The sequence below is a fragment of the Diabrotica virgifera genome, chromosome 6 (assembly GCF_917563875.1).
Source record: "Diabrotica virgifera virgifera chromosome 6, PGI_DIABVI_V3a".
Lineage (NCBI taxonomy): Eukaryota > Metazoa > Arthropoda > Insecta > Coleoptera > Chrysomelidae > Diabrotica > Diabrotica virgifera.
Window position 1 is genome coordinate 15144425 of NC_065448.1, and position 14714 is coordinate 15159138.

General features: G+C 33.3%; 1 protein-coding gene across 2 annotated transcripts in view; it reads left to right on the plus strand.

Moving 5' to 3' along the window:
* Positions 1-14714, plus strand: part of LOC114325383 (neuropeptide-like 1) — a 290871-nt gene that overhangs the window by 157640 nt on the left and 118517 nt on the right. The window lies entirely within an intron of this gene.

Consider the following 14714-nt stretch of genomic DNA (forward strand, 5'->3'; position numbering starts at 1 on the left):
CTTATATCGACCTATTTTAACCTCAGGAATCTAAGGTTAAGCTATAGCCCATTCTTTACCAAACACCCTGTATATGTACACTCTGGACCAAAATTAATCAACCACCTTAAAAATGGGTTATTTTTGATGGTTTGTATTTTATAAACCTCTTGTCCGATTTAAGTGATTTTTTCGTAACATTAGCGCCTTATTCTTTAGCAATATCCCTGTAGTAATATTGTCGGTACACACATAATTTTTATTGCAAACCTAGTGTATGAATCAAACTGTGTTTTTTCTCAAAGTTCGCATCACCCCGTGGAATATTCTAGCATCTCAACATAGCTCATAGCCTCATTCCTTCTCAACATTCAGTTTTTTCATTAATTCGTTTATGTTGGATAATAAAAAAGTTAAGGACTTTAAAAACTAGCCATGTTTTTCATAGACAAAGTGTGTTTTTAAATGGCAAACTTTAAGGAGTAATTGTGCATGACAAAATAAAGTCAGTTTGCTTTACGAGAAAAACGTATGTCCACAAATGCATCGTTTCCGAGATAGGGGGTGTTGAAGTTTTTCTGACAAACTGACGATTTATTTATTGCTTTAAAACCAGTTGAGATATGCAAATGAAATTTGGTGGGTTTTAAGAGGTAGTTATTGCACATTTTTTAACTACAGTTAAGAATTTAATATTCACCATTGGCGCGCATACGGGTAATATGAGCCGAAGAATACGTAATTTAATATGAAGTCAAAAATGTATAAAATTTAATTTTTTTTAAATTGTACCAAAACGCCCCATTATTTTTGTCCTACAAGTGATCCAATATGCATTACACATGTAAAAAAACAGTACAAAATAAAAATAACATCTGTGGTAATAAATAAAAAAATTTCAGGAGATTGACATTTTCGGCGCGTCCGACTGCGCATATGCCCCGTGAAAATTGTCCGACAGGGTTACCACATTATTGTAAAAAGGTTTTATGGTAGATACCGTTAAAATTATCCATGTGGTAATAAATTTATTATTTTCATAAATTTTAAGTTATTTTTCGGGTGTAACTTTAATGATATTATGCTAAAAATGATGGTGTATCGCATATTTAAAATGCGTTTATCTCGAAAACGGTTGAGTTTAGGAAGATGAAAGAAGTATACCTTTTTTAAGTAAAACTAATAGGAAAATAAAAATTTTAATGTCAAAATTATACAGAGTGAGGGATAAAAAAAAATTGAACGTAATAAATGAGTGCTGAAAGGCATATGTGGCGCCCTCTGGGCAATGCATAATTTTTGGTAAGGAATTTAGATTTCTCGACCCAAGAAACCCCCAAATGTAAAATTACATGTTGTTATCTCATACCTATCAGGAAATATTAAATAATAAATAAAAAAAAAGTTTAACTTTGACACCCTGTATCTCGGCTATTATAAACTTTGTACTAAGGTAAGTTAGCTTAAATCGGCCTATTTTAACCTCAGGAACCTGAGGTTAAGCTATGGCCCATTCTTTACCAAACACCCTGTATGCATAAAAATTACTTTTTCTTTTAATTGTACCAAAACGCCCCATTATTTTTGTCCGACAAGTGATCCAATATGCATTACACATGTAAAAGAACAGTACAAAATAAAAATGACATCTGTGGTAATAAATAAAAAATTTTCAGGAAATTGACATCTTCGGCGCGTCCGACTGCGCATATGCCCCGTGAAAATTGTCCGACAAGGTTACCACATTATTGTAAAAAGGTTTTATGATAGATACCGTTAAAATTATCCATGTGGTAATAAATTTATTATTTTCATAAATTTTAAGTTATTTTTCGGGTGTAACTTTAATGATATTATGCTAAAAATGATGGTGTATCGCATATTTAAAATGCGTTTATCTCGAAAACGGTTGAGTTTAGGAAGATGAAAGAAGTATACCTTTTTTAAGTAAAACTAATAGGAAAATAAAAATTTTAATGTCAAAATTATACAGAGTGAGGGATAAAAAAAATTGAACGTAATAAATGAGTGCTGAAAGGCATATGTGGCGCCCTCTGGGCAATGCATAATTTTTGGTAAGGAATTTAGATTTCTCGACCCAAGAAACCCCCAAATGTAAAATTACATGTTGTTATCTCATACCTATCAGGAAATATTAAATAATAAATAAAAAAAAAGTTTAACTTTGACACCCTGTATCTCGGCTATTATAAACTTTGTACTAAGGTAAGTTAGCTTAAATCGGCCTATTTTAACCTCAGGAACCTGAGGTTAAGCTATGGCCCATTCTTTACCAAACACCCTGTATGCATAAAAATTACTTTTTCTTTTAATTGTACCAAAACGCCCCATTATTTTTGTCCGACAAGTGATCCAATATGCATTACACATGTAAAAGAACAGTACAAAATAAAAATGACATCTGTGGTAATAAATAAAAAATTTTCAGGAAATTGACATCTTCGGCGCGTCCGACTGCGCATATGCCCCGTGAAAATTGTCCGACAAGGTTACCACATTATTGTAAAAAGGTTTTATGATAGATACCGTTAAAATTATCCATGTGGTAATAAATTTATTATTTTCATAAATTTTAAGTTATTTTTCGGGTGTAACTTTAATGATATTATGCTAAAAATGATGGTGTATCGCATATTTAAAATGCGTTTATCTCGAAAACGGTTGAGTTTAGGAAGATGAAAGAAGTATACCTTTTTTAAGTAAAACTAATAGGAAAATAAAAATTTTAATGTCAAAATTATACAGAGTGAGGGATAAAAAAAATTGAACGTAATAAATGAGTGCTGAAAGGCATATGTGGCGCCCTCTGGGCAATGCATAATTTTTGGTAAGGAATTTAGATTTCTCGACCCAAGAAACCCCCAAATGTAAAATTACATGTTGTTATCTCATACCTATCAGGAAATATTAAATAATAAATAAAAAAAAAGTTTAACTTTGACACCCTGTATCTCGGCTATTATAAACTTTGTACTAAGGTAAGTTAGCTTAAATCGGCCTATTTTAACCTCAGGAACCTGAGGTTAAGCTATGGCCCATTCTTTACCAAACACCCTGTATGCATAAAAATTACTTTTTCTTTTAATTGTACCAAAACGCCCCATTATTTTTGTCCGACAAGTGATCCAATATGCATTACACATGTAAAAGAACAGTACAAAATAAAAATGACATCTGTGGTAATAAATAAAAAATTTTCAGGAAATTGACATCTTCGGCGCGTCCGACTGCGCATATGCCCCGTGAAAATTGTCCGACAAGGTTACCACATTATTGTAAAAAGGTTTTATGATAGATACCGTTAAAATTACCGATGTGGTAATAAATTTATTATTTTCATAAATTTGACATATTTAGCGTGTCCGACGCGTCATATGCCCCAATATTTTTGTCCGACAAAATTGTTTTCGTTGTTTATATGATAAAATCCATTGATTAAAATAGAATGACCAATGTGGTAATAAATTTTTTTCTTGCATAAAATTGACAACTTCGTCACCGCTTGACAGACAAACGCCCCACTACCATAATGCGCCAAGCTCAAAATTTGTCCGACTCCACCCAAATAACAAGTACAAAAAGTTTCAACGGTGTGGTCATAAATAATAATTGTATATGCGGGCCCAAGGCCTAATATCAATGGTATTTCAACTGCAAATTAATTTGTTAATATCTTTGTAACTGATATCAAAAAGTTTGTTAGTTGAAAAAATTGAACTTCACTGTACGTAATTGTTTTTAAAAAGTTATTTAAATAATTTGAAGTTTATTGATCAATTTTTTTTTAAATTATTCTTTTTATCAAAATTTAAAATGCTTTTTCTTTTGAACATTTCATTTATCTATATTCTGAAAGCTTACCTATCAGATGTTTAAATTTAGTTAATAAAGTATATGTAAATTAACTACAGACGACAGTCTGACTTTTATAAAATTAATGTTAATTTTTGTGAAATATTTTGTCTCAAAAAATGCATTGTTTCGACAGAAAAACTTTCAAGATCCTCCTATTATTATCACTATAATTTTCAGGTTAAAATAAAAACCAATAATAGGTAATACACAAATTTTATTTACACCGAAGGAAATAACATACAAACGAATAGGTATAATCCATGAACGTTATAAATAACATAAAGACAAATATTTATAAAAAGTCTTTATTAACTTCGTTAAGTTCCCTTTTGAATTTTTTATCGGAACGATAACTCGATATAAATCCTGGTACGAAGCAATTTCTTTTAGTGTAAGATTTCTTGGCACTCATATTTAAATAATATTAACCACCAAAACCAGTAATCTTATATTAACTACGAATAATTAATTATTTTCAAAATTTTCACATTCACTCCAATGCAAAACTAGCATCTATCTCTACGCCACCGCCGCCCTAGCGAGAAACCAAGCAAACAGGCAAAATCGTGTACAAAAATTTCAAGGTCGTCCTATCTCGATTCCTCTCCTCTGTGTAGGTCGACCCAATGTTTACATTATTTGCCCCCTTATTTGTACCCATCTAGCGGACAACACAAGTACTATACTTTAAAAAATCGGCTTCACTTACTCTTCTCCAGTTCTACATCTAGTTTATTATTACTACATCTATTCGGATGCCGTAACTTGTGTGTTTGTTTTATGGCATGATCCGTTTAAGTACAGAAATGTCAAATGTCGAACAAAATCTCGATTTGTCTTGAGGACAGTCTCTGTGTACATAAATCCTCAAATGTCTACTGTGTCTTCATTAAAATTTGAATTGGAGTCACCCTTCGCAAATTTAAAGTCAGTGCACTCCACACACTCGAAATTATCGCCATTTTAGAGTTTCTATCCTTCCAGAGTGCTAAAGTGCCGTGTGAAGCAACCCTTTCCTTTTGCTTAAACGAAATTAACCGTTGGCTGGCCGCATTCCATTTAATCCAACGAGATTGCTACGTCTTACTTTTGTGCCATAAAGGAAAATTGTTTTATAAAGATTTACATTTAGATACCATTTACCCTTATTGTAGGCTATTGAAACACTCAACTATCATTTCTTTTTATAGAAGAGGTATAAAAAGTTAAGAGGTCTCTTTGTGCAGGTTCGAAAATACTTTACGTCACTGCAGAAATGATTTCAGGAAAGTGTTTTTTTAATTTCGAAAAGTGTATCACTCGAACTTTAAGATTTTTAGAAAAGAGATTAAAGATCGATCCTGTAAAATCATCAATTAAATGTTTTAAACACTTAAAAGGTCACATAATGCATGTACATTGTGTATTATAATTGCAGAATTGGGTGGACTGTATGTTTTAAATAGGGTTTGCTAGGTCAAGTGGGAATTTAAAAGGTATATTATATTAAACAGACAATATAAGTTTATAAAAAGTCTTACCAAAATCCTGTGTAGTCACTTATTGCGTTTTGCGTCACGCGAACACATATGCCGTTCACACGGGAATTGACTGTTCCGTGCACAAATTTTAATGTTCTTAACGGTTTAATGGCTATTTTATACTGAATAAATGTCTTATTTTGCGGATATGTGTTGCCAAACGAAAGCTAACATACGAGAGAATTATTTGCATTGTTTGCTGCCTTTGCGAGTCAGCAGAGAAGAGTTTGAACTCAAAAGAAAGGTTCAAGTACTTAGACTGATACCCAGGCAACCAAGTGACGTCATATAACGTCGAGGAAACGTCAGTTTTGGTTGAATATATACACGTGTTTGAAAATGACGTCAAATAGACGTCTTTTGTAAGTGATTTTAAATACATAAGATTAATGACGTTAAAATACGTTTAAAAAATGGATTCATTTTAGACAGTTTAAGTCTGACGCCACAAAATTGGGAGGAGCTTGTTTGTATTACTCCAAACAATTTCGTTAAATAATGTTCATAAGAAATTTCTCGTTTATTGTTTACGTGGTTTGTGTCTTGTGTAATAAAATAAGACTTTTCATTTAGATATTTAGTTCAACAAACGTCTTAATTGAGAGATTTGTATTCGTTTTTGCTCAGTGAGTTAGTTTAATGCAATATGCTTCTTGACAACTGTTTGAGGTTATGTTTATTTTCTGTTAATGAACTAATTATGTGTTATCGAGTTTAATTAAATTAATGTTTAGCCTTCTAAGATTGCTTCAGCAGTCTACAAGATTTAGCTATGAGATGACAAAGAAAAATGACGCTCATAGACTACTGTATACAGGTATTCCAAAATGAGTTGTTCATGATTCTTTTTTATTTAATGGACAGCGTTAAATTAAGACATTAAGTATGCTGGATAATTTGTTAATAAATTATTTATTAGTTTATATATGTTGTTTCAGTTTTGACACAGTAAGTAGGTAGGTATACTTATATAAATAGTGAAAATTCTATAATGCGAGAACTGGTACAATCATGCAGAATCAATTTTAGATTGCTTCTAATGCACAAGCGATCTTAAACAAATGGTAGTATAATATCTTCGGCACATGGAACGTAGACCTATAGGTTTTATGTTACCTATTTTATATACTACCTATTTTGAAACATCTGAAAGAGGTCACTTTTTGAAAGTATTAAAGACGTGATTTTACCGACTTATAACGTCAAATGTAGTCATGTTGTGACTGGCTGATTGACATAAAGTCAATGCCATTAAAAAAAAAAAAACGTCAAATCGATGAGACAAATACACGTGATTTTCAACGTCCGTACTACGTCATAAAAACACGTCAATTGGTCATTTTTATGACGTGTTATCTACGTTATAAAAACGTCGTTTGGTTGCCTGGGATAGCCTCAGCTAAGAGTGACACTTAATTGAATTTATAAGCACTTCCGTTTCCTTTGCGGGTCAATAGAGATTGATTGCACTCAGAGCGCGGTGAGTGGCACTGGATAGATGAGTTCACCATTCAACGGGCAGTACTAGAAAAGGAAGTTACCTCTCTCGCAATGTTCACTGTCCAAGCATAATTGTCTGTATTTGGTAGGGATGAAATGGTACTATTCGCCAGGGTTGGCTTAGGAATGATATAAAGGGATTGTAATTATGGGTTTCATAAAGTAAAACATATAAGATTATTTTTGGCATGTGAAAAATTGAACACATGTTGTAGCGTGTCCAAAAGCTCACTGTTATATCGTCCCCTGAATATTATAACTAGGTAACTTGAAAATAGTCGTTTCTCAGGATATCAATTTAAAGTTTTGAGCAGAAAAAAAATCACAAAATGATGGCAGAACTTGTGCTTTTGCTTCTTAAATGATAGTATTAAATGAGCTAAAATCTTTTTATTGGTAACAACAAAAATATTATAATTTTTTGAAAAAAATTTGATAAAATGCGAGATATCCACTTGTAGCACTAAGACAAATAGACAAAAATCGACATAATATATGGTTCTAATACGTTAATAAATGTTATTGTATAAGAATAAAAATAAGTTTTTATTAGTTCAAAGTAGTACAAGATACATTTATAAACATATTAATATAATAATTATAGAAAACACAAGTTACTCACTATTGCTTATTTCACTTTCAGAATCTGCGTTAGGTTTTCTGCGTGTATCCCCCACAAAAAGAAGGTTTTCGTAGTAATGTCTATATTCGTTTGAAAGTGCCGGAGGATTTATGTGAAAGAGTGATGTAAGATCATTATACTTTGCTAACTGAATCGGTATTTTAGATTGATACAAGAGTCTCAGAGAATTTAGTGAAGTAGCTCTAGTTTTCCTTATGCAGTTTAGAACTCTGAAATCGTCGTCAAAGTTTTCTTTAAATCTAAGAATAAAAGGGGTTGATTTAAAAACATGCATCCAACACATTTTCTGCCGACGCACTGGTTGGCGGTTCTCATCTTCCTTTCTAAAAATCATATTCCGTTCTGCATGAGTTTTCCAGTCACGTATTTGCTCCTGTGTTAAGTTGTGTACAATATACGGTTTATCACCCTTTCGTCTAGCGCACCTAGCAATAGTTTTCCAGTCTTGAGACCAGTTTGCTTTACCAACCCTTTTTAGTTCCGTAGAAATTGCTGAGTGCATAGAGTCGCTCCCTATTTCGCTATGTCCCACCGTTAAGAACATGATATCTATATTATTCACGTGTGTAATCTCTTGTACAGCCGTTAAACACATGCCAGCCACAAACTTATTAAGGTTTTGTCCCCCACATCTGTCACTAAAACACGAAATTTGTTCAACAGAATTAGGTAAAGACAACTAGCAATCTCACAGCTGCCACGTTTACCTTCAACTTCTGTCCACATAAAGCAATCTCCCTGTTTCGAAACAACATCATAAATAGTAAAATTGAATGTCTTCAGACGTTGTTTATAAAAGAATGCGTTATTGGTAGGATCACTGGGTACAAGAACTTGCTGAAGGTCGAAATTACAACTCACAATTTTTCCATTAGAGTTTGCTGCCATCTGTTTTCGTGATCTTTTTTCATCTCGAGCTCTGCCTTTTGCTACTAAATGTGCTTGATATTGAGTTTCCAAGGCAGTCTAATGCGAAGACATTACTGGGAACTTCTCAATGTGACATTTTACAGTTTCTAATGTTTCGGATCGTGTGACCTTCTTTACATGCTTACCCCTTTTGTCCTCTAAACTTGTATTTTTTTTCGTTCTATGCTGCATGGCAATATCTATGACCCCTTTTTTAATTCCAAGTGCATTAACAAACATTGTTTTACACACCTGAATTCTTTTAGTATTTTGTGGTAAGAAAAACGTTATCGTATTCTTACGTCTTGAGTTTTCCTTAGTGTGCCATTTTTTGTTGTCTTCTCGGTATGACCGTGGATAAAATCCCTTTTTCTTTCATACGATTCGAGTCCATAGTATCTCCTAAAAACCATCAGCCTCTCCTCGTGCGAGATCTTTTCACTACATTTTCGTCTACAGCTAATTGGACACGGATCTTTCATTGCAACTCCTGGTATATGTTTACCCGAAGCAGAAATATACATTTCGCCTTGTTGCCTTTTTAGCTTAGCAACATTCCTTTTCCATGCTCATGGATTACGCATTCTTTTTCTCGATCTGTCTGTTTTTACTGGCGTTTCTTCCATACCATCTAATTGGATAGATGTTGTTGATGTAGAGTTTATGAGGTCAGTATCGCTATCAGAAGATTCACTTGATGTACTCGGATTGTATTCTGAATTGATTATGGAGTAAGATTCAAAATCGGACTCCAATTCAAATAACTTACCAAAAAGTACATCTTGCTCTACAGACTGTCCCAGGTTTAATTCGGTGTCTGCATTTACCCGAATATTTGTGGGGCTTTCTATGACTGACAAGAAAATAACATTGTAGTGGTTGTTTAAAAAAAATTAACAATTTACTCTGATATATACAGAACTGTTGACGTATGGGTATACAATCAAATAAAAATTAATAGGTACCAGTAATAAACAAAATAAATTATACATAACTTAAATTTGAGACAATTTTCATGTGGTTAAATAATTAAAATCAAACTTACTGTTCTTTTCTGCTTGGTCAGGTGCAACCTGTAGTATCTTTAAACTCCTCGATGACATAATTATATTGTCTTTATTATTGTTAAATAACACAAAAACCACTATTTTAGTCACAAAACTTTGTTTGCTGTATAACACACAACTGGATATCTCGAGACGAACGTGTAAGTGACATTTGGTAAGTCAATTTAGCCGCGTCTATAACTAGATATCTCAAGTTACGCACGTGTACCGTACAACGTTGTCAGATTTACAACTGAATATCTCAAGTTGAGTACTTAAAGTATTACAATTTTTCAAATTTACGAACTTACCTAGTTTATGTAACTAAATCACTCAGCTATGGATACTCAGATCACTTATCTAATTATAACATTAAAAAGAGCGTACAAAATTGTGTGGGTATGAATGGATAACTCAAAATAGATATAATTCGAGTTACCTAGTTATAGTATTCAGGGGACGATATCGTGTACAATTTTCGTTTATTTTATTAAAGTTTATAAAAACACTCATTATATAACTTTATTTTTGTAAAAAATGTCTTTAGAATTCATTTTGTTGGCCGTGCTAATAAAATTCCTGTCAAGACCTCCCACGTATGGGTATCGACTGACTAATTTGCTGTTGGATTTTTGTTTGCAAATATAAAAAGACTCTTTCTTGAATGTTGACCGCCAAAATACATTCAAAAGTGCATTCAAAATTATCCATACAAATTAATTAAACTTATATCCAAATCAAAGATTTCTTAATTTTAGTGATTAACGATAAATTTTCATTTATTTTAATTCTCAATAAAACCAACAAAAAAAAAACGAATAACTAATTTAAATAGGTGGTCGTGATTGATAGTCTCTGTTTACTAAAATGACGAAACTAACCTTTTGTCCACAATATTTGATGACTTCACCTCACTCTCCTTTGATTATGCCTTGTCCACTTTGCTCGTACTTTTCAGTTTCTCCAAATACTCCTACTAACTCCTCTGCTCCAAATCTTTACATGAATAAACCCCTTCTCTCCAGACCCAAGGATATCTCAACTAATCGATTTGGTCCAGTATAAAACTATACATCTGTATATGACTTACAGCATGTCAGTTATTTCTTCTCTCTGCTACCACAGTTGGAACTCCTTCCACCAAACACAAATACAACTTTTCACAACATATACTTTTTTTAAAACTTGGCTAATTAGCAACGTCGTCTCCGCAGAAACTGCCGCGTTCTCGCGCGGTATTCAATTCACAATGCCCTCTTCTCTCCTGGCAAAACTGCATCCAAACCATTAAATCCCCCACTTCGTTTTTAGTGAACCAATCAGGACGTATCTCTATCCAAACAAATTTTACTGTCTTAAAAAAAAACTTTCTACTATACAATAATCCGTAAGTCATTCTTAGTAAATACATAATTAACATTTTCAATTTCTTCGGAAAAAAGGATAATTACCGATCCTCGATGACTATTCACTAAACCTACTCTTTGTCTAAATCTTTTCATTTTTCGTGGTAATCCATACAATAGAAAGTTCTGCAATAAATGTTTACAAATATCTCTCTAAATAAACGGTAGAAAAACCAATATATTGTCTTCTTATTTTCTAGGAATGTCTTTAACCGAATACGATTCACTAATTCCGAAAAACACTTTCTACATCTAATGCTTAATAGTATAATATACAGGGTGTTGCAATTTCTGTTGGTCGGTTCCATAATGTTTTTGAAAGATATGAAATATTATTAGTACATATACGAAATTATTAAAATAATCTCAAACTATGTGGACTGTATTATAAAATGTAGTTCAAAGGAATTGAGAGAGGTAATTATGTTAGATACGATAGCAAGCACATTCGAGGAACTACAAACAGGTTGGGAGAGACCTATGTCCAAAAAAGGACCATAGGAGGCCCAGGCAACCAAACGACGTTTTTATACCGTAGATAACATGTCATAAAAATGACCAATTGACGTGTTTCTATGACGTAGTACTAACGTTGAAAATCACGTGTATTTGTCTCATCGATTTGACGTCATAATTGTGACGATTTAAAATAGTCATTTTACCTACGTTTTTTTCACGTCGAGATTGTGACGATTTTCAAACGTCAAAAAGATGACGACTTTTACACGTCGCCGTCGGTAAAATCAAGTCTTTAATACTTTCAAAATGTGACCTTTTTCAGATGTTCCAAAATAATATAAAAATAGGTAACATGAAAATGTAGGCTAAAAATTAATTTAATTAAACTCGATAATACATAATTAGTTCATTAACAGAAAATAAACATCAAACGCAAATAAACATAACCGCAAATAGTTAACAAGAAGAATTTCTGCATTAAACTAACTCACTGAGGAAAAACGAATAAAAATCTCTCAATTAAACACGTTTCTTCAACTAAGGTATCTAAATGAAAAGTATTATTTTATCACACAAGACACAAACCACGTAAACAATAAATGAGAAATTTCTTATGAACAACGTTATAAACGAAATTGAGTCAATACAAACAAGTTGTTTTAGCTCCTCCCAATTTTGTGACGTCAGACTTGGCTGTCTGAAATGAAAACGTTTTTTAAACGTATTTTAACTTCATTGATCTTACGTATTTAAAATCACCTACAAAAGACGTTTATATGACGTAATGTTCAGACACGTTTATATATTCAACCAAAGCTGACATTTCCTCGACGTTATATGACGTCACTTGGTTGCCTGGGGGCTAAGAATATGCAATTATCATGTATTAAACAAATATTTATATGATACCAATTTAACTTGTAGTAAACAGTTTTTTCGTAAGGTTTTACTTTATTTTTATTTTTGTGCATACTTTATATCACTCTTGAAATTACATATTCTGTAACTTAAAAATGGACAGGATTAATACAAATTACGTTTGTTTTTACGCACAGAGACCAAGAGATAGCTGAAAACAGGTCAAATAATTAAGACAACGAAATTGCTGCTATCTGATATAATTTATTGTTTTAGAATTAAATATAAAAATATGTGGCTATATTATTTGTATCAAATAAAAAAGGTTTTATGGCCCGTAAATATATTTTATATTACTCCCTTGATGCCGAAACCAGTATCACCGTTTTTTCTTTAATTTATGAGTCTGATTCCCCTCTTTTTTGGATCTATTAAAATTTATAACTTTTCTTTCATGCTTTTTAGATCAAAACCCACATCCTGATACTAAAAAAGTTTTGTCCCCGCTGACCACCGAAATATATCGAAAAACTCTGAAAAATATCACATGGTTTCATATTTATCTCATTTTTAAATTAATAAGGAATGATTGGATCACTTTTATACATATAATAATATTGTAAACTAATTGTTCCAATGTTAAATTCATTTTTGCAGCCAATATTATGTTTCAAATAGCTATGCAGACATAAAATATGCATATTTCACACACTCATTTGAATATTTTCCAAAAAAGCTCAACTTAACAAAAAGCTTTTAATTTTATAATAAGAATATACGAATTTTATTTTAGAAATAGCAGTGTTATGTTTTCCAATTTTTTAAATTAATTTTTAATAATTTGATAGCAATATTAAAGCGGTTAAAATAGACATCATTACTCAGAAATAGATAACAATTCTTCAATAAAGACGATCTTCAATAAAGACAATAAAGCACTTATCGTCAGACATTGTCCTAAGGAAAGCCGCCCTAGAGACGATACACACCAATTACCCAGCGCATGAGTGGCTCCACATCTACTGCGATGGCTCCTCGATGCCGGACTCGGGAAGAACAGGAGCAGGATATGTCTCAACGTTCTCCAAAGGCTCCATAGCTGTGGGTGCCCCTCTCACCAACTATGATGGCGAAATTGCTGCTATACACGAAGCCGCTAAAAGTCTCGAGAATCTCCAACACCCCCAAAAAGTTGCCTTCTTCATCGACTGCCAAGCCGCAATCCTCGCCCTGTCGACAAATCGATATACCGACTGTGCCCAAACAATATCTTGCCGCGTCCAACTATCGAACTTGCTGGAAAAAGGGTGGCTGATTACTTTACAATGGATCCCTAGTCATGTCGGTGTTGAAGGGAATGAAGCGGCGGATGAACTTGCAAAAGAAGGCACTACTCTTCCACAGCCCCCTAGCTTCCAATCGTACACATCAGCAAAGTCCACCATTAAAAGAGGTATCAAAGCGAAGATAAAAGACCAGCAAATACAAGCCGGTGCTGGAAAATCTTGGGCCCACCTAATAGAGTCACCAATCCCTCACAACTTGCCGAGACCCATCAGTGTAGCCGCGTTCAGAACAAGTACGGGGCATGACTACCTGGCCTCCCATCTACATCGCATCGGCGTCCGTGAAAATGACAACTGTCCACTATGTAATCAGCCCCAGATGGGTGCTGCTCACCTCCCAGAGTGCCCAGCCCTGATAACAGACCCACCCGAGGAGGATGAAGATCGCCTATGAGAAACGGCTCGTCTATACTGGTCAGCGCGCCGCCAAATGGCTAACATGCCAAGGGTGGGCGTTGGCTAGTAAGTAAGTAAGTAAGTCAATAAAGACGATGAAGAAAAGTGTCGGAATTTCTGTTTATTGAAAATTTATTAGGCTTACAAAACTTAAAAAAGAACAAAAGAACCAGCAAACACTATGTTATAAGTCATAATTTTCTTCGTCTTTGTCTGTATCAATCTTCTTTGCAAAAATGTCCGACCTAATCGTCTCCCACTATTATAGTGCACTTTTGGTTTTGCCCTCCTAATCCTTCTAGGAATTCGCAAATCAGCAATTCTTCGTACTGAACGTTTGACGTACGAACCTTGAACATGCCCGAACCATTCTTACCTATTCTCTCTTATTTTGGCATTAATTGGTTCCATCTCTATATTTCCCCTAATACGCTTATTCTTATTTTATTCCTTTTTGTCACTTCAGTCAACGATCTAAGAACTCTGATTTCTGCCACAAGAATTTGTTGTTCCTCTTTCTTTCTAATTGCTGAACATTCAGTTATGTATTATATCATAGCTGGTCTTACGGTAGTTTTATATAATTTTCCTTTTAGTTCAATTGGAATCTTTTTGTCACACAACTAACTTACCACTGGCTTCATTTCAGTTTATCCTCCTTTTTCATCTTTTCTCCTTTGTAAGAATGTAGTGGCGTCACGCAATTCATTTTACTATTTCTATCCAATTATCTCTGTCCTATTATATACTTAGTTTTACTAGTATATTCACGTGTA